At 42.3% G+C, this 19,918-nt stretch overlaps 1 protein-coding gene across 1 annotated transcript in view; it reads right to left on the bottom strand.

The window, feature by feature from the left end:
• Nucleotides 1–19,918, bottom strand: part of C8H3orf67 (chromosome 8 C3orf67 homolog) — a 243,899-nt gene that overhangs the window by 160,506 nt on the left and 63,475 nt on the right. The window lies entirely within an intron of this gene.

Raw genomic sequence — 19,918 nt, forward strand, 5'->3', positions numbered from 1 at the left:
GAGAGAGAGAGAGAGAGAGAGAGAGAGAGAGAGAGAGAGAGAGCCATGAATTTAAAATACATTTCTTTGGATAATCATCACAATGATATAATTTATCAAATAGGCTCTTTCTAACATGGAGTTCGAACACAGAACTGAAGAATTGTCATTTTCTTTCAAGAAGTAATAAAATTTCTTCCTTAAATTCAAAGTGCTCACAGGCCTGCATGTATAAATTCACTTAATATGCTAATTTATTTCATCACTCTACTCTAGATTTCCACAGTCCCCCAGCTTATGAAAAAATTCAATTTGTATGAACTGGGAACTATTAGCCTTTAATAACCATGCTTGTTCCAGCCCCTTAAGCTTGTGTTATCTTGGGACATACTGTCACCTACTAAATAGGAAAACATTATGAGTTTCTTTCCCTAAAAGTGCACCTGTCATTTTCCATAGGCGCTTAGTCTGCAAAGAGACAGACATGAAGCACCAAGTGTCGGTTTCACTTCCTAAGCACATATCTTCCACCCAGAATTTTAATACACAAGTTGACTGCTCACTATTCAGGTCACCCCACAGTGATACCAAGGACACCAAATCTGCACATCTATAATAGATTTAGACCACAGCCATGATCACAAAGGTTAGGTTGCTTCAAGCTGATAGAGGCTCATTTTTATGTTCTGCTTCCTTTATGTCTCAGAGGTAACACGCCAGGCTGAAAATCCACACACCGTCCTGGGCTGCTGTACCGTCAAATTGATGTTTTCTTAAAACTTTTTCTTTTACCTGAAAATAGAGGGCTGCCCCCATGTTAGCAACTTCTCTATGGATGTATTACACACCTACTCTTCGAAAATGATTAATTTCTCAAGGTGACATTTCATTTAAGTAATTGTTAATATTTATAGTATAATTATTTTTAAAAACATGGGAGGATGTCGGTGAGTTTGATGCTAACATGATCTACATGGTGAGTTCAACCAAGCCAGAGCTACATAATGAGACCCTGTCTCAAACAAAACAAAAGCCAAAAGCAAAGCAACAGACAAACACACAGACACCCAATGCAGTCCATTCTATTCTACCCTCCTCCTCCTGCCCATCTCTGCTTTACTAATCTCATTAGTTCCTATAAAAGACCTATCATCTCATTATTACCTATGTGGAAAGGTGTCTAGCATTAAATATAACATGAGATGATTTTAGAGTACACTCTAGAAAGCCACCCCCCCCCCAAGTCCATTCCTCCCTCACTAAAGGATAACAACATTTAACTTAAAAAGTTAGAAAGCTTCCCAAGTTCTCATCTGAGCTAAGGATTCAACTTCAACTGCATTAACTCGAATGTTTCACATGGTCTTTCACATCGATGTTGTAGTCTCTCCTTCACTTCAACTGTAGACAACTGACCTGAATAAATATATTCGAACTTCCATGTCATCCTTTTATTTTTTTTTTAAATTAGCTATTTTCTTTATTTACATTTCAAATGCTATCCCGGAAGTTCCCTATACCCACCCCCACGCCCCTGCTCCCCTACCCACCCACTCCCACTACTTGGCCCTGGCCTTCCCCTGTGCTGGGTCATATAAAGTTTGCAAGACCAAGGGGCCTCTCTTCCCAATGATGACCGAATAGGCCATCTTCTGCTACATATGCAGCTAGAGACACGAGCTCTGGGGGTATTGGCTAGTTCATATTGTTGTTCCACCTATAGGGTTGCAGACCCCTTCAGCTCCTTGGGTACTTTCTCTAGCTCCTCCATTGGGGCTCACTGATAAGTGGATATTAGTCCAGAAACTTAGAATACCCAAGATACAATTTACAAAACACAAGAAAACCAAGAAGAAGGAAGACCAACGTGTGGATACTTCATTCCTCCTTAGAATAGGGAACAAAATATCCATGAAAGGAGTTACATATCATCCTTTTAAATGTTATTTTGGGGTTACATCTTGTAGTAGTATAGAAGCATATGTGTTTTAGAGATAAAAGCACCATGTAAGCATAAACACCTTTCTAATGGTGTACAGAAGTGTGAAGACCAACCTCAGTGCAAGCTAAAGATTCACTTAATATTATAGAGGCATGCTCTAGGTGTGAGTGAGGACATTTCTAGAGAGGCCCAACTGAGAAGGGAGAAGTGCCTCTGAATGTGGGCTGGAGCTAAGGTTGAGAAGACCACAGGCAAAGGTGGAGTCCAGCAGGACTCTGGTAGCCCCTGCTTCTTGGGCCACCATGATGTACCTTCTACAATGGTAGAAGGACATTTTGAAATCACTGAATTAAATTATATCTCCTCCCTCAAACAGTCTGAGTGTGCTATTCTGTCAGCAACAGGAAGAGAATAGATGTGAGGAGCAAGTATGATTAGATTAAATGTTATCATCAGGGATACTTTTCAGTACTATCTCTGGTAAGCTGCACCTGGGGAGGAGATGGGGACCCCAAAGACTGCAAAGGAAAAGGAGCAAAAAGAGATGCCATGTTAGCTCAAACCTTATGTGATCCAGGTTAAAGGTCTGCTTTGCTTGTGGGGAAGAAACACTGAAATTGTCTACAATTTGGATTAAGGACTGCAGTCCAACAGCAGCATCCAGTCCCAACACTGGCATATGCGATGGCATTAGTATTCATGTATTTATTGATACATCCAATAACTGCTGAGCCAGGTGACATGCTAGGGGACACACCAGGGTCACAAAGCTGAGAAGGACAAAGTGTCCAGTCTCTTGGAATTTCTTTGCTGGTGGAAAAGGCAAGTGGAAACATAGAAAGAGAAAAAAAACAAATGTAATTTATCAAAAATGGAATGAAGAAAATAAAAGATTCTAAATTAGATAATGAGAAATTGCCTGCTTCAGACAGTAGCAAGTGCATGGTTCAGACTGGAGAGGTAAAGGAGGGACAGGAAGTAGATGGCTTAGGCAAGAGCTAATCACCCAGGCCATTATGGCACAGTAAGAAACTTAGAAGCCTGCTCAAAGGATGGAGCTATTATAGGACCTACTCTCTCTCCTTCACTACAAGTAGTCATAAAGTAGTCTTGGTGTCATGTCTAATTTTTATTGTCATTATTTGATTTATTGTGGTGTGTGTGTGTGTGTGTGTGTGTGTGTGTGTGTGTGTGTGTGCACATGAGTGCAGTGTTCACAGAGGCCAGGAAAAGGGCACTGGATCTGCTGGGGCTGCAGTTAGAGCCCACTGTGAACTGGCTGGCATGAGGGCTGGCAATCGAACTTTGTTTCTCTGCAAGAGCAGCAAGTACTCTTAACCACTGACCATTACTTCCTTATTAGGGTAACATTTGTGCCACCCAAACACAAATTTCAGTGTCTTTTGGTAACTGTACAAATTAATTTAATTACCCTTCCAAAGAAATCATAGCCATTACTCTAGCCAGGTCCCTCCTGGTCTCTGAGCCACTCCTCAGCCGGTGGGGAGTTATGCTTCCCGTGGTCTCCATCCTAGATGAGCTCCATCTGCCGTCCTCGTCTCACGGGCTGGGCTGTGGAGAACAGACCCTTCTGTGTTTGATTCTTTCACTTAATATGAAGATTTAAAAATGCATCCTCATTGCAACAGGTCATTCAAATTGCCGAGTTTCTTTAGGAACCAGACAGGTGTTCTCTCTCTTCCTATGGATGAGTATTTGAGTGGGTTCCAATTTTGAGTTATTTATTTATTTGTTATTTATTTACTTTTTGGTTTTATCTTTTTATTTCTACAGGATACACCCTGTGAATAAAATTTTACTCTTTATAGAAACAAAGTCATTCCCTAGTACCCTTTTTTTCCTCATTTTTTTTCTTGGATATTTTCTTTATTTACATTTCAAATGTTTTCCCCTTTCCAGGTCTCCCCTTTGGAAGCTCGCTATCCCATCCCTCCTCCCCTGCCTCTATGACGGTGCTCCCCCACCCACCCACTCCCATCCTGCCACCCTGGCATTTCCCTACACTGGGGCATTGAACACCCTCAGGTCCTAGGGCCTCTCTTCTCACTGATATCCAACAAGGCCATCTTCTTACAGGCTGTCCTATGGCCAGTGCCATGAGTCACTCCATGTGTATTCTTGGGTTGGTGGTCCAGTCCCCAGGAGCTCTGGGGGGCCTGGCCTGTTGACACTGTTGCTCCCTCCATGGGGCTACAAACCCCCTCAGCTCCTTCAGTCCCTTCTCCAACTCCTCCATCAGGGACCCCAAGCTCAGTCCAACGGTTGGCTGTGAGCTTCCTCTTCTGTATTTGTCAGGCTCTAGCACAGCCTCTCAGGTGACAGCCATATCAGGCTCCCATCAGCAAGCACTTCCCAGCATCCACAATAGCATTTGGGTTTGGTGACTGTATATGATATGGATCCCATGGTGGGGCAGTCTCTGGATGGTCTTTCCTTCAGTCTCTTTTCCACACTTTGTCTCCATATCTCCTCCTGTGAATATTTTGTTCACCTTTCTAAAAAACACCAAAGCATCCACATTTTGGTCTTCCCTCTTCTTAGGCTTCTTGTCTGTGAATTGAATCTTGGGTATTCTGAACTTTTGGGTTAATGTCCACTTATCAGTGAGTGCATACCATGTTTGTTCCTTTGTGACTGAGTCACCNCACTCAGGATGATATTCTCAAATTCCATCCATTTGCCTGCGAATATCATGAAGTCATTGTTTTTAATAGCTGAGTAGTATTCTATTGTGTAAATGTACCACATTTTTTGTATCCATTCCTCTGTTGAAGGACATCTAGGTTGCTTCCAGCTTCAGGAACCTGTCCAGAATCCTCAGGACACAGGAACCGAGAAGTGGCCTGGGACAGGAGCCTTCTGGTTTCTGTCTGTGCCTGGAGCCGATCCTCTGCCACAGAGTTCCATACCCAAACAGTGCCTTTAGAGAGTACAGACAAGCCTGTGAGCGCAGGTAAGATGCCCAAGAGGGACCTTCCCAGAGCCATCAGGACACAGACACCAAAGATCAGCTGGAGACAGGATCCTTGTAGTTTCTGTCTTCACCTCAGAGCTGACCCTGTACCACAGTTCCCCATACCTAAATTCCTCCCGGAGAAAGCTGGTCTCCCACGAGTATTGACACAGAGGCTTGCAGGAGGGACAAGCCACAGTCAGAGTCAGCAAGACCAGGCAACACCAGAGACAACCAGATGGCGAAAGGCAAGGGCAAGAACATAAGCAACAGAAACCAAGGCTTCTTGGCATCAACAGTTTTGAGTTTTAATAACTCAAGCCTTTTGGACATGCCTGCGGTACCTTCTGGTGACCATGAACTCATGTCTCCTTGGTACATAACTAGCAATGGGATCACTGATTCACTAAGCTGACAGAACCATCTCTTCAAAGTTAGCGCAGGGTTTCCACATTTTCATCTTTTTGAGGTCACTAGAACTTAACATTTCAGCCAGCTTCAATGGGAAACAGTTACTGTGATTTTATTTGCATTCCCTGTGACTAATGCTACTGAACACTTGTGTGTGTGTGTGTGTGTGTGTGTGTGTGTGTGTACATGCATGTAGAGGCCGGAGGTCAAGCCTGGGTGTTTTTCCTCAGCTGTCTTCCTTGGTTTATGAGAGAGAGTCTCTCATGGGATACAGGATGCACTGATTACCATCTGCTGGCTGACTCTCAGACCTCACTGATCCCCACTGTCTGCTTCATCTGGGTTGGCATTGCAAGTGCATACCACCTCAACTGGTTTTTCTCTGGGCACTGGGGATCTAACTCAGGTCCTCATAGTTATGTGGCAAGCACTTTCCCAACTGAGCTGTTCTAGCCCCACTCTGCTCTTATGCAATTACTAAAGTACTCAAACATATGCACAATGATCTGTATAACGTGTATATATATGTAATATATCATAATAATCACACACAGACACACACACAGACACACACACACACACACACACACACACACACACACACACACACNACACACACACACACACACACACACACACACACACACACACACACACTCACGCGAGTTGGGGATTAACCCAGGACCTGATGCATGCTAAGCAGGCACTCTTGTCACTCTGCCAAACCCCAGCCCCTTCATTCCTACTTTCTCATTGGTGTCTTTTGAAGTACAATTTTGCCTGGAAGATCATCTGAAGTATCACACATAAAGACATGTCTGCTCATTGCATTTGTTTCTGTACCTGCTTATCATCAGTACAACTTCTTTTTTTTATTAGATATTTTCTTTATTTACATTTCAAATGTTATCTCCTTTCCTGGTTTCCCATCAGAAAATCGCCTATCCCATCTCCCTTCCCCTGCCCACCAACCCACTCACTCCTGCTGCCTGGCCCTGGTATTCCCCTACACTGGGGCATCAAGCTTTCACAGGACCAAGGGCCTCTCCTCTCACTGATGACCGACTAGGTCATCCTCTGCTATATAAGCAGCTGGAGCCATGGGTTCCTCCATCTATACTCTTTGGTTGATGCTTTAGTCCCTGGGAGCTCTCGGGGTACTGGCTGATTCATACTGCTGTTCCTCCTATGGGGCTGCAAACCCCTTCAGCTCCTTGGGTACTTTCTCTAGCTCCTCCATTGGCGACCCTGTGCTCAGTCCAATGGTTGACTGAGAACATCCATCTCTGTATTTTTAGGCACTGGCAGAGCCTCTCAGGAGACAGCTATATCAGGCTCCAAAGAACTCATAATATAGTTCAGCATAACTTAGTCAGCATTAACTTCTAACTTTTAGAAACTCCTGTCTATAATTACATACTTTTATTTTCCACATTAAAAAAAACCAAAACAAACAGAAAAAACTTGTCTAGTATAAACTTGCAAGCACACCTTTCTGTTTCTTTCGAGATCTTTCAAGGCTCACTACTTTGTATTTACTCTAAGAACTATCCCAAATTAGTTGCTGTGTGTTGTATGTGATGCAGAGATTATTTTCTTTTTGTTTTCAGTTGTCCCATTAACATTTCTTCAATTTTCTTTTCTCATGGAGAACCCATGGTCCTCTGTTGAAAATAAACTGATCATATTGCTCTACTCTGTTTTCTATTGCTATCTTGGAATGTTTGAAGCTGGGTAAGTTTATTTTAAAACAAAGTTTATGTGTCTTCATTTTAAATGAGGCTTATTAGCTTATGCTACAAATGGGCGTTCAAAGGCATGCTATCGTATCAGCTCAGTTGTGGGAAGGGTCCCATGGTAGATGGTGGTAACATCACACCTTCAGGAGGAAGACTGCATTTTGAGGGAGGAAGACAGAGAACAGATTATGACTCACTCTTTGAACAACTCACACTTGCAAAAACTCAAAGTCCCACGAAAACAACCTTAACCCTTTTGAAGGCATCACTTACAATGACTAAGCTCCTCCCACAAGTCCCTACCTTTTAGGTCCATACTATCTCTCAAAACACTAGGGTGAGGGAGGAGATATGCCACTAAACAGAGAATGCTAGAGGAAAAGCCACACTCACATGACACCACACAAACATATATGTAGATCTATTGTAGATCTATTTTTAGATCATTCCTTAATCAACATTTTTTTCAGTGTTCATTTTTTTTCTAGGCCAATAACATATGCTTTTGATTATTATAGATTAACTGTAAGTTTTTGGTTTTATTTAAGGCTTGTTTAATCTTTTCTTTGTTTCTGTCCTACTTTTGATCAGCACAACTTCTAACTTTTAGGAACTCCTGTCTGTCTAGCTACCATATTTAAAGTTAGTTAATTGGTTATATTAAATTGAATCTAAATGTTGATTTTGGAAAAACAATATTGAGTTTTCCAATCTAGTCATAAAAATACATCTATCTGCATTACTTAGACCTTGTCTAATTTTTCTCATATTGTTTGTGGTTTGTATTTTATAACTTATGTATATCTTTTTAAAAAGGATTTTTGGGTACTTCTTACACAATTGGAAATAACTGTAATTTAATATTGTGGCCACTTGCTGCTTGTATAGAGTATAGAAAGATCAATTGATTTTGGTATGTAGGCCTTGTTAGTAGACATTGCTGCATTCATTTGTGTGTTCAGCTGCTATTCTGTATATCCCTAAGGATTTGCTACATGATCATGTCATCAGTGTATAAAGATGCTTTGGTTCTGCCTTTTTATTTCATTTTGTTTCATTATTATACAGGTGTGAGAATTTCTAGGTCTATAGTTATAAACAGGAATGAATGGTGCCAGAAGAGAAACATGGAGATCCCTATCATGTGCCACAACCTGCCAATCATTTCCACGAAGCTGCTCATGTAGTCCTCCCAGTAGTTCTATGAAATGAGATTCAGGGTTCACTGCTCACCACTAGCGAGGGGCTCAGAGACACTGAAAATCTGATCAGGGTCTCACAGCACGTGTCAGCGCCTGGAATTCTAAAGCCTAAAAAGGCAAGACAAGAGGAATAAGGCTAAACTACTTACGAGTACACTACACCCTTACGAGTTGATTTGACAGTTCCAAAGAAGAGGAGTTGCTTGGTGCCTTAGAGTTCCTAAGGCTCTGATCAAACACCATGACCAAAAGCAATGCTGGAAGAAAAAGGGTTTATTAGCTTACAATTCCAACAACATGAAGGAAGTTGGGGCAGGAACCTGGAGGCAGGAACTGGAACAGAGGCTACAGATGCAGATGAATGCTGTTTATTATCTTGCTCCTCATGGCTTGCTCAGCCTGCTTTCTTATATATTCCAGGAACCATCTGCCCAGAGGCGGCACCACCCACAATGGGCTGGCCCACTCCTCCACATCAGCTGTTAATCAAGAAACTCATCCAGAGGACAAGTATGCGGGGCATTTGCTCAATTGAAGATCCCTTTTCCCAAATAACCCTAGCTTGTGTCTTGTGACATAACTAACCAGGACCCTTGGATCTGTGTCTTTGACATAACTAACCAGGACCCTTGGATCTGTGCCTTTGACATAACTAACCAGGACCCTTGGATCTGTGTCTTGTGACATAACTAACCAGGACCCTTGGCTGTGCCTTTGAAAGTTTGAGTGCTTCCGAGGAAGGGAGAAGGCAGCAGTGGTTACTCGTTTTCCTTCACTATTATAGAATTCTAGAAAACAAGAGAGACTAGGTCAAAGCTATTGGTAAATGCTACTGACCCTCTGACACACACACTGTATTTACCACAGGAAAAAATCCTAATGAAGTGCTTCTGTAGAGTGTGCTCTGATCTGCCTAGAACCACTTATGATAAATAAAGAATCCATAAACCTTCTGAAAAATATAACCTAAGCACAAATAAATAAATTCCCAGACATCTCTCTTTGGTGAGAGATGCTCCTGGGGGTACTGTGTGGAGACTTCCTTTGTTAAATCTGAACAAAGTACATTTAGAAAGGGCTGGGAAGTTGTAGCAGTGACTAGAGTCTTCTGTCTTAGCACTTACATCCTTCAACTTGTAAGTAAACACTGGCTGAAGTCTATCACCCTTATGCTTCTTTGGCACTCAAATCTTCTGGGCTATTCTCATAAACCTGGCTGTGTTATGCACTCTCTTTCAGAAGCACACCCCCAAAAGTAGAATATGAGATAGGGAAGTGTGTGAACATCTTGAGAAGTGATCCCATTACTCAGGACTAAGGGAATCAGGAGATTAAAAGCCAAGGAGGGAATCTCAGTGGAAGAAGACATTGTCAGTGCTAACACTATTCTATCAGGGCTTCTGAGACAGGTAAGAATTATTATCAATGTCAACATCGTTTCGTCATGGCCTCTGGAGACACTTTCATCAGACCCACAGGATGCACTTCTTTAATAAATGGAAAAAGGAGCACATAGCCAGATTTTTAGCCCCCAAAGTTGAAGGGACACTTCCAGGGATAGTGGCATTCAGCTGTATCCAGCCTGAGCAAGCTTGCAACAAACTACCATTGCTATAGCTGCTTCGCAGAGGCATGTCCAGATGATATGGCACCACCCACCATTCCTCAGCAGCTTCACTTCTCGGAGAAATCCCCTTCGCTCTTTGTTTTGCCAACGTGAATTATAATCATTCATCAGAATTTGTTTTGAAATGCATGTCCTTCTAGATGACATCCCAAATTTCCAGATTAAAAACAAGCACATCTCTTTTTTACTTACTACAGTGTACTTTTTACTTCTATTACTATTTTTCAATTTTGCCCTCTGATGTACACATGAGTACATATGCAATTTTATAGGCCATAAAAGGATGGAAATTTTGTCGTGAGTAACATGCAGTTTTATACATTTCAGTTTTATCATTTGACAGTCATGTTTTTATTGAATTTAAATGGGGTTACAGAATCTGGCATTATCCTAGGGTTTAGAGAAAGCACTAACTTTAACTTCCACATAGATATCTGTCCTTAGGGCTCAGTGATTTGTCAAGTTCCCAGTGTTCAAGAATAAGATGGGCAGACTTCTTCAATTTTGGGGAAAGACAATTCAGTCATCAGTGCTGGTTTGAGTTAGTTTGTACATGTTAGTTTTCAGTTATGAGTTCACACTAGCTACTGCCAACTAACTGTATTAGAACTATGTCACACTGGGGGATGAAAACATGGCTTAATCACTAATGTGCTTGCTGGAGGAACACAGGACACGAGTCTGGATCCACAGCAGGTATGGTTGTGTGTCTATAATCCTAGCACAAGGTGGGAGAGAGAAGAGATTAGCATATCTCTGGAGCTTGCTGGTCAGTCAGTCTGGGTTCCATGAGATCTTATCCTTTTTGTTGTTGTTGTTGGTTTCTCGAGACAAGGTTTCTCTGTGTAGACTTGGCTGTCCTGGAACTCACTCTGTAGACCAGGCTGGCCTCGAACTCAGAAATCCACCTGCCTCTGCCCCCAAGTGCTGGGATTAAAGGCGTGCGCCACCACTGCCTGACCGATGAGATCTTATCTTAAAATACGAGATAAAAAATGACTGAGGAAGACATGCACCACCAATCTCTGGCCTCTATACACATGTACACATGTAGATATGTACACACATGTACTCATTTACATATACACAATACACACAGAGAAATATTGCATACTTGTTCTTTTTAATCATTTTGAAGCAAGATTTTCTGGCTTCAAATCCTGCTTTATACCATGTGTTATTTTTAACAACTGTAGGAAATCAGTTAATCTCCATACTTTAGTGGATGGTGGTAAGATTTTATAAGAGAGTTGTTGGGACCTCATTAGAGAGTATGTGAAAGATGCCTGCAGTGGCCTGACAAAGAAAGTCTCCCAAGGCCTAACCTTCATGGAGTTGCTTCTCTACGCGTTATTTGATAAGCTCTGTGGATTAGGGGTTTTAAGTTTTCTAATAACTAAGTTTAAGTGGATCATTCATATCTACAAAGTCCTCAATCAGTGACCAATCCCATCTTCCATAATGAAAAGTGTGAACACTTTGGATTGTACGTCACGAATCTTGGATCCCGCTGCAACGAATTTATGGTTAAAAAATTAGTGTTGTCGCCACAGGCTTCCATGTTCAGTGTTTCCTGTATGTTCTTGAGTGCTATACCTGGTTATCACAGTTATTACAAAATGATTCAGGAGTTAATGAATCTAACTGAATTTACTTGATGAGCTTCCTCTTTTAAAACCCTACCAAAATAATATGTTTCCTCTTCTATTTACTGAGTGCTTCCTCAGTGACAAGCATGGGGCAGACGTATAAAGCATGTGTTCCAACAGGGAAAAGAGTAAGAAATTAAAAAAATTATAGAGTGTGTCATCCCCTAACAAGTGCTATGAAAAATAGACAACAGAGAGTGACATGAATGGAAAATATCTGTCAGTTAGTAAGGCATCTCACAGAAGATGGCATTGGACAGAGCGGAAGGTAGGAATCACACACACACACACACACACACACACACACCTACAGGAAAGGGCAGTCCAGATAGAGTATTCTATAGAACTGAATGGAAACACAAAGAAAGAGTTGTTTCTCTACCACAGTAGATCTTTCCATGCACCCTGCGGGAGTACTAAGAGAGGTGACTTACTGAGCTGGGAGGCTCAGTGGGAAGTAGACAACAGGCTCCATCCAGCATGAGCACCCCCACAGAGGTTAGGGTTCACGCTACACAAAACGCGTCTCTTAGTCCTAGCCACTGTGGCTCCGACATTGGAGAGAAGCTCCGTAAGATCTCACGCCCAGCTAAGGACTAGGCCTCTCAGTGTGACAGGAGCGTAGCCACTGTCTGCAAAAATCAATATGCAAACCTTCCCCATCTCATAATCAAGAGTCGATGGTTTTGGAGGAAAACAAAATCATGTGCTAAGCTTAAATGGTTCTGAAAGCAAGCTGAGTTGCTACTTTAAAAAAAAAATAAAATTAGTCATTCATGAGAGAAAGAATATAAATGCCTATGTGTGACTACTTCAAAGCTTCATTATGCGAGTAAGCTTTTTTGGGGGCAATTTAGTTGCTGTAAGGAAGGCTGCTTATAAAGCAGCTCTTCACTTGTAATACAGGCTTGATTTCCACCACTTAAAACCTCCTGGGACCTAACAAAAAAAGAGAAAGAAGAAACAGAGGCATTACCCCTCTTATACCTAAAGATGCATTTAAAAATACATGTAAGTTAACGCTGCTACCACCTCAAGCAAGCACTCATAGCTAAGGGTCAGCGGCACAGTAGGAAAGGGGAAGCCAATAGAAAAATCAAGCTAAGGTGCAATAATATTCCAGTGATCAGCAGGTACATAGCTCTCACAGCTATGGTCATTAGCCACATTCATTCCAACTTAACGGCTAGATTTGCAAACCACTTGAAAAGAGAATTACTTTTCAATTCAATCTTCAGTTCATTTTTATATCATCATCTTTGATTGACAGTTTTTTCACCCTGGCAGGCTCAGTAGGAATTTGAGTGGATGGCAGCCACCTTCCAGGAGGGGTTGAGGTCCCGTCTATTCAGTCACCTTTGCACTTTCCTTCTCTTTGTGTAAGTCTTTCCCGCCATATGGGGATGTTCGCTTCAGGCCACGATGAGCTTACAGAACTGACGCTGTACTTCTGAAGCCGGAATTCCTTTATCAGAACCATTTGTTCTTGAAGCCGAAGTGGTGTGGATGACTATGATCTTTTCCTTATTATGATCTAAAAATTACTAACTTTAATGCACATTTGAGGCCCAAGCATACAGAAATAGTGAGATTGCAAAATGACATGACAAAATACATAGAGTCATGTTTAGGTCTGTAGTAATGTGGCTATGGAATGAAATTTCAAGGCAAGTACAAAATAGTTCTGTCTTTATCCGGCCCTTCCAACTCTGTACATCTACCAAGAGGACTTTTATTTTGTCGGTTTTCTCTGGAAACCTCCTCTTGAATTTCAAACTCACTGAGCACTTTTTGCCGTTTTTAGAAAAGAGAAACAATTCTGCCTGCTTCGCTGGAACATGATGTAGCCTTTGTTCCTTCTTTTCTCTCTTTTTTCTGTTTCCATCAAGGGAAGCTAAGGCAAGAATATAAGGCAGAGCTTAAGCACAAAGCATGGAGGGACGCTGCGCATTTGCTCTCAGGCTCCCATTTAGCTACCTTTCTTACACAGACCATGTTCCCCTGTATTGATGGTACAGTCCACAATGACCTGGGCCCTCCTACGCCTCTGCAGTAAAGAGAATGCCCCCCCCCCCACACACACATAGCACAATCTGATGGAGGCAATTCTTCAACTGAGGTTACTTCTTCCCAAGTAGGTCAAGTTGACAGCAAGATTAGACATGGAAGGAAGCATTTGGTCTTTCACTATTAAGTATGATATACAAAGTACTTCCTCGATCCTTCCCTTATCCTAATTTTCGGTGTCTTTATCATTGGGCTTTGTCACAGTTCATCTGTCTGTTGGAGGTGGTCACAGTACAGACTTCTTTCTTTCTCCCAATAGGGTTTACCTACCTTCAACATCATGAAGAAAACACACATGGCCGCAGAGACAAATGGGATATGAAACCATCAGATACCAGTGAGAACAGGGGCAGAGGAAAAACATTGGGAAGAAACACTATGTGTAGAAGTAACAGCTAAAACTCAACCATGTGATTGAAGTGTTAAAAACTCTACACTGAAAAGGCTCATAACCCCACCATGGAGAGCCAGACAAAGCCAGAGACCATACCAGCAGCAGCAGGAGGGAAGCGGCTCACTCTGCAAAAAGGATCTGCATGAGGCCTACGAGCTGATCTCTCACCAGAAGCCAGTGGCATCAGAAGTGGGAGCAAGATATTTAAAGAGAAACTCTATCAACCCAGGATTCTGAATTAGCCACCCACCATTTAGAAGTGGAAAAGAAACTAAAATATTCTAACATAAACACAAGTTGTGTGAGTTTGCCGCTAGCAAGCCCACCTTGGACAAATAGTGGAAGCATCTGGGATGGGGTTGGCTGCCAGCTTGGGGAGGCTTAGAACCATCGAGGCTGTGAGGCTCGGGCAGTCTGTGAGGGGCTTCCTATGTTAGGTTAACTGAGGTGGGAAGACTCCCCTCAATCTGACAGGCACCTCATCGGCTGGGATCACACTCTGACTAGAAAGGGGAGAGGGAGCTGGGCTGTGGGCTTCATGCCTTCTGCCTTTGTACAGTGTGACCTGCTGCCTCCTTGGGCTCCTTTGCAAATCCTCTGACATGAAAGACTGTCCTTCACACTGTGAGCCTAGAGCAACCTTTCTCTCCTCAGGCTTCTCTGACAAGTGTGTGACCTTAGTGAGAACAAGCAAGACAGTAGTCCTTCCGGCTTACACAAAAGGGCAGTGCCCAGGAACTCCCATGCATGCAAACTAGTTACAGCATGTCAGAAAATGGACGAACATGAAAAGTGGTGCAAATATATTTGCTGTAACTTTCCCCCTCCATGTCTTACTTAAGAACATAAGCCACTGGGCGTGGTTATGAGGCTGCATCCCTCATGAGGATGAGGTGGGAGGTCAGACTGGAAGGGGAACTTGGGCTTTACAGTAACTTCCAGGCCAGCCTGGGTCACACCATGAGACTGCCTCAAAACCAAAACCAAACCAAAACCAAAACCAAGCCAAAACCAAAACCAAGCCCAAACCAAATTTTTCTTACATAGAACAAAAGAAAAGCATAAAATGGTAATTACAAGCCTGCATTTAGGATTACAGAGTACAGGAAAGTAATTTGTATAATAATAACACAAAGGAGGAGACAGAGAAGAGAATTTTTTTTTATAAACCACTGAAATTAAGTTAATACTGCATAAGACTGTCATAAATTGAGATTTTGTACATGGAGTCCCCAGGATGTTCGGAGGAAACCCATCCTCCCAATATCTTTTCTTTGGGCAGGGAGGGGAGGGTTAGTTTCTGAAACCTATGTTGCTATTGTTTAACTGGTCGTATTTGTGGTAGCGTCTGAGCACAGTCCTAAGAAACTAAGACAGCAGGATTCATATGTTCTGTATTGATGCAAATATCCCAGAACCTGCGCTTTCTAGCACACAGTTCCTTAGAGAAGCTGAATTGTGTGCAATCTGAGCACTTAAAAGTAGGTGCTTCTGACTGACAGAAAAGCGTTCAGGTTACTGACATTTCTACCACACGCTCTCTTACCTTCCAGCCAGGGCTTGCCACGGGCTGCCTTGATTTTGGAAAGTAAACTTCCAGCTCTCCAGCTGTTTGTTCACGTGGAGGACCAGAGGTTGTCCATTCTGTGTCACTGACCATTCTGTTCAAACCTTAAACAACCACTTTCCAAATTTATAATAAAAAAGGTATTTGGTGATCAAGTCCACTTTAGCAAAGCACAAACAGTTACATTCCAAGTTGTCACAATAAAGCACAGCACAGACTCTGATTATTAAGGGTTTCCAATTGTCACAAGCTCTAAAAACTTGAAAAACTTTCTATTTCCCAAATGTGGAAATAATGAGTTTCTAACAAAGGGGAAAAATCTGTCAGATGTTCTTATATATCTTGAATATTTACTGTTTAAATATTTTTCTTCCCATTTCTGCTTTCCTGAATACAGCACTATAAGTAAAGTTGGCAGTATATACATTCTCTTGTTCTATTTTTACATGATAATCTCACACCTCTTTAAGGGGATGCTATTTCACAAGTACACAAACAGACACACATGGGAGTATTCACTGTAACACTGACATTAACCAGAGGTAAAGCTTAGAGGTCTGCCATATGGATCTAAATAAGCTAACCCATGCCACACTCCACAAATGTATGGCAACTATTAAAAGGGACGAGGCAGTTTACCATGTAGCAACATGAAAAGATTCCCAAGATAGGTGAGGCAAAACCATTGCTGTCACCAAGCCAAGTGCTGGAGAGTGAGTGCCAGGATTCCGAGGGTAAAGAGGAGATCTGGGGGTGTCATAGACACGCGTGCTTAATCTCTGGAGCTGTTCATAGAAATGTTAATACCTGTTCTGGTGGAAAGAGGTTCGACCTTTCTTATTACAGACATGTGTATGTAATTACACAATATGATATTAATCGGATTTTTTAAGCCCCTAAGAGCAAAGCATTAATGCTTAACTATTCATTTAAAATAAAATACACTAAAAATATACAGGGTATTAACAAGCAATGTTGGAAAAAGGCTCTTTGCTATCTGAGAGTTTAAAAGGTCTTTGTAGATCCTAGGAGGGAAGCGCGGGAAGGGCTTCTCCACCAGGCCCACAGCCATGTGGGAATCAATAGACTGGCCTTCGAGCTGGGAACACAACAATTTACTTACAGTGGCTTATTGAGTACTTAGCTCAATAGGAGTGGACATTTTGTCAATGTCATTCTAATGGATGCTGGGAGTGCCAGTTCAGCACTATAATATACAAACTGGAAGGCCATGTGATAAAATTTATATGTCCCCAGAGTCAGAAGATGGCCATCTGTAACGAAACTCAGGAAACCTTAAAACTTATCTTACTGCAGGGATACTGGGTGCTTTGGATGATATACAGTGTATCAATGGTAACAAACACTGACATGGTTTTTAAATCCCCTTTCCTAGTTTCCCCTCTGAAAATTCCCTATCCCTTCCTTCCTCCCCCTGCTCCCCAACCCACCCACTCCCACTTCCTGGCCCAGGCATTCCCCTATACTGGGGTATAGAACCTTCACAGGACCAAGGGCCTCTCCTCCCATTGATGACCGACTAGGCTATCCTCAGCTACATATACAGCTGGAGCCATGAGTCCCTCTGTAACACTGACATTTTTATGTTCTTTTATTTTACAATTTCCTAGAAAATGAAAGGTGAAATTAGACAATCTTCCTTTTAATACAAGCACCTTCCCTTCAGGTTAGACAATGCATGGAACTCACTGGCTGAGTAGGACTCTACTGGTCTGCAGGAAGTTTGAAATGTAGAGGTCAATTAAATCCTTCAGTTCTGCAGCCAACTTCTAAGTCCCCCCACGCCCCCACAAAGCTACCGTGTTTCCATGCGTTATACTGTGCAAAAGCACTGTTTCCTTAACCAAATGTTCAGTGAGATAGCAAGCTTATTCCATGGTTGAAGTATAAAACAGCATCTTTACATTTGATTTGTTTTCCCTTCCCTGTAAACTGGATTTACAAGCTTTTTACAATATTCTGGGATGAATTAAAGTATGAATTCAAGCTTTAATCCCTGTCCTTGGGAGGGAAGTGGAGGAAGACCAAGGGATATCTGGTCCTCACAGTGAGTTCCAGGACAATCAGGACCACAAAGAGACAAAAACAAAAAACCAAACTAAACAAACAAACAAAAGCCGCAAAACAATGTGCACACAAATAGCTTCTAAAGGCCTTTAAATGCCAGAAGCTCCTAAGTTCTCTTTTATACAACAAAACCAAAAGACATTTTTCACGGGGACCATATCTAGCCTGCCCTATTTTAAATGCGATCTGCATGTTCATAAAGCTGATTTAGATCTCTAGCCAAGAGTTCTTCTTGAACTATACTGTTTTCTTGACATCTTCTCTAGATATTTCTACAAATAATGTAATGCACTAAGTTAAACAAATCCTTAATGAACCGCATCTCTGCGCCTCAGCAGCCTGACTCAGAAGCCTGTTATTTCTGACTCCTATCTCCTCCTTCAAGTCTGCCTGGTCCAGGTGAACTTACTCATTTCGATAGCTCAGGCCAGGTGCCATGGTTTCTCACCTATACACCTTCCCAGTTGCTCTTCCTCTGTCCATTCCCATTCCTGCTTCCCTCAAACCACCAGTCATACTGGCATCCAGAGTAGCCATCTTACGTAAGCACAGCAAGAAAATGGCTTAACTCGGTGGGCCTCACACAGCCCGGAGAACAGAATCTAAATTCCTAGCTCACAGGGGCCTATAAATTGCCTTATCTCACTAAACAGGCCTTGTTCCCAAAGCCAGCAACCTAGCAGGAACAGAATTCACTTCCCAGGTTCAAATGGAGAGGTTCTCGTGAACTGATGTGTCGCAGATGTGTGGGAAGGGTTGGCAAGAATGAGGAAGTACAATGAGGCACCTCCCAAATCCCAACTGTGGAAACCATTACCATTCTCAAGTCTGGGGGAGCGAGGGAAGGTGCTTAAACCACTGGACCACGTTCTCATCAGAAGGATCATGAACAGAAAACCTGAAGCAAAGAAAGAAAAAGTCCCCGACTCTTCCCTTCTCTTTGCCCTCTGACCTCTGCGCATCTCATTGTCCTGAGGTTAGAATCTGTTTCACTAATTATGTATGACATGAGAGGCAGGAGCAGATCACCTCCCGGGCTCAGCGCAGATGGGACAGTGGCTGCAGAATGTAAGGTGGGTAAGCGGAACCTCAGCATGCATGCAGAACTGCTGCTCTTCCGCTTGGCCCTCTGGAGTCACACCTGATATGCTCATACAACATTTCCCAGCTCTTTACTTTGTGTGAGTGTCTGTGCCACCCACTCACCACAGTACTCGTTCTTCCTGATTCTTTAACTCTTGCTTTGATTTATGACCGAGTCACATATTTATGATTGAGCCTTACCCCCAACTCACTATGTAGCCAAGGATGACCTGCACTCCTAACCCTCCTTCCTCCACCTTCCAGGTGCTGGGACACAGGTGTGTCATTGAGCCTGGCTTTCATTCAAATCTTAATGTAAATCTTCACACTTAAGAAAAGTCTAAGAGGGCCGGAGAGATGGCTCAGTGGTTAAGAGCACTGTCTGCTCTTCCAGAGGGCCTGAGATCAATTCCCAGCAACCATATGGTGGTTCATAGCAACCATCTATAATGTGATCTGATGTCCTCTTCTGGTGTGCATGAAGACAGCAACAGTGTACTCACATACATAAAATAAATAAATTTTTAAAAAAGCAAGAACTGTCTAAGAACTGCCTTTTCAGTTAGTTTTTGTATTCTTCTGAGCATGTGATGCCATCAGTAGCTACTTTACTTATTTATTTTTCTATTTTCTTTTCCAGAATTTGAGGGCAGAGACAATCTGTACAAAAATGCCTGCCATTCAAGGTGTGCATTGAATATCAATTGAATAATGTTGTCCAGATCACATGCCAGAATTGTAACAGCATCTGTGGAGATCATGTATTTAAAGAAACATAACAATCTGTATTTTTCTAAACTGAGGCAGCTCTTAAGAAAACTCATTTAATCTTATTTTTTCCTTATAGCATGATTTTATCTAAGAAAACACCCAAGTGTTCATATAAAGATTTGCATAAGTGATGGATGGTCTGCTTCCCGTTTACTAAAGAGGGAAATGTCTACTGTGGTCCCCGTGCTCTAAAACTGAACGAATGAAGTGGCTAAAGGCAAGGCTGATGCTCATTCCCTATACTGATGGTTCCAGAGCAACAGCTTAACATCACCTGTGTGGGTCTGTAGTGGTCTTGGTGCTAGAATAATATTCATTTTGACATCTTTTGTTAATTGGAGAACAAGAGTACAGGGGTCAGGGAGTAGTCTGGAGTCTGGGAACACTTGGCTTCGGGGAGCATGTTTCAGACTGGGGGTGAGTGG

Source organism: Mus pahari, chromosome 8, assembly GCF_900095145.1.
Source record: "Mus pahari chromosome 8, PAHARI_EIJ_v1.1, whole genome shotgun sequence".
Lineage (NCBI taxonomy): Eukaryota > Metazoa > Chordata > Mammalia > Rodentia > Muridae > Mus > Mus pahari.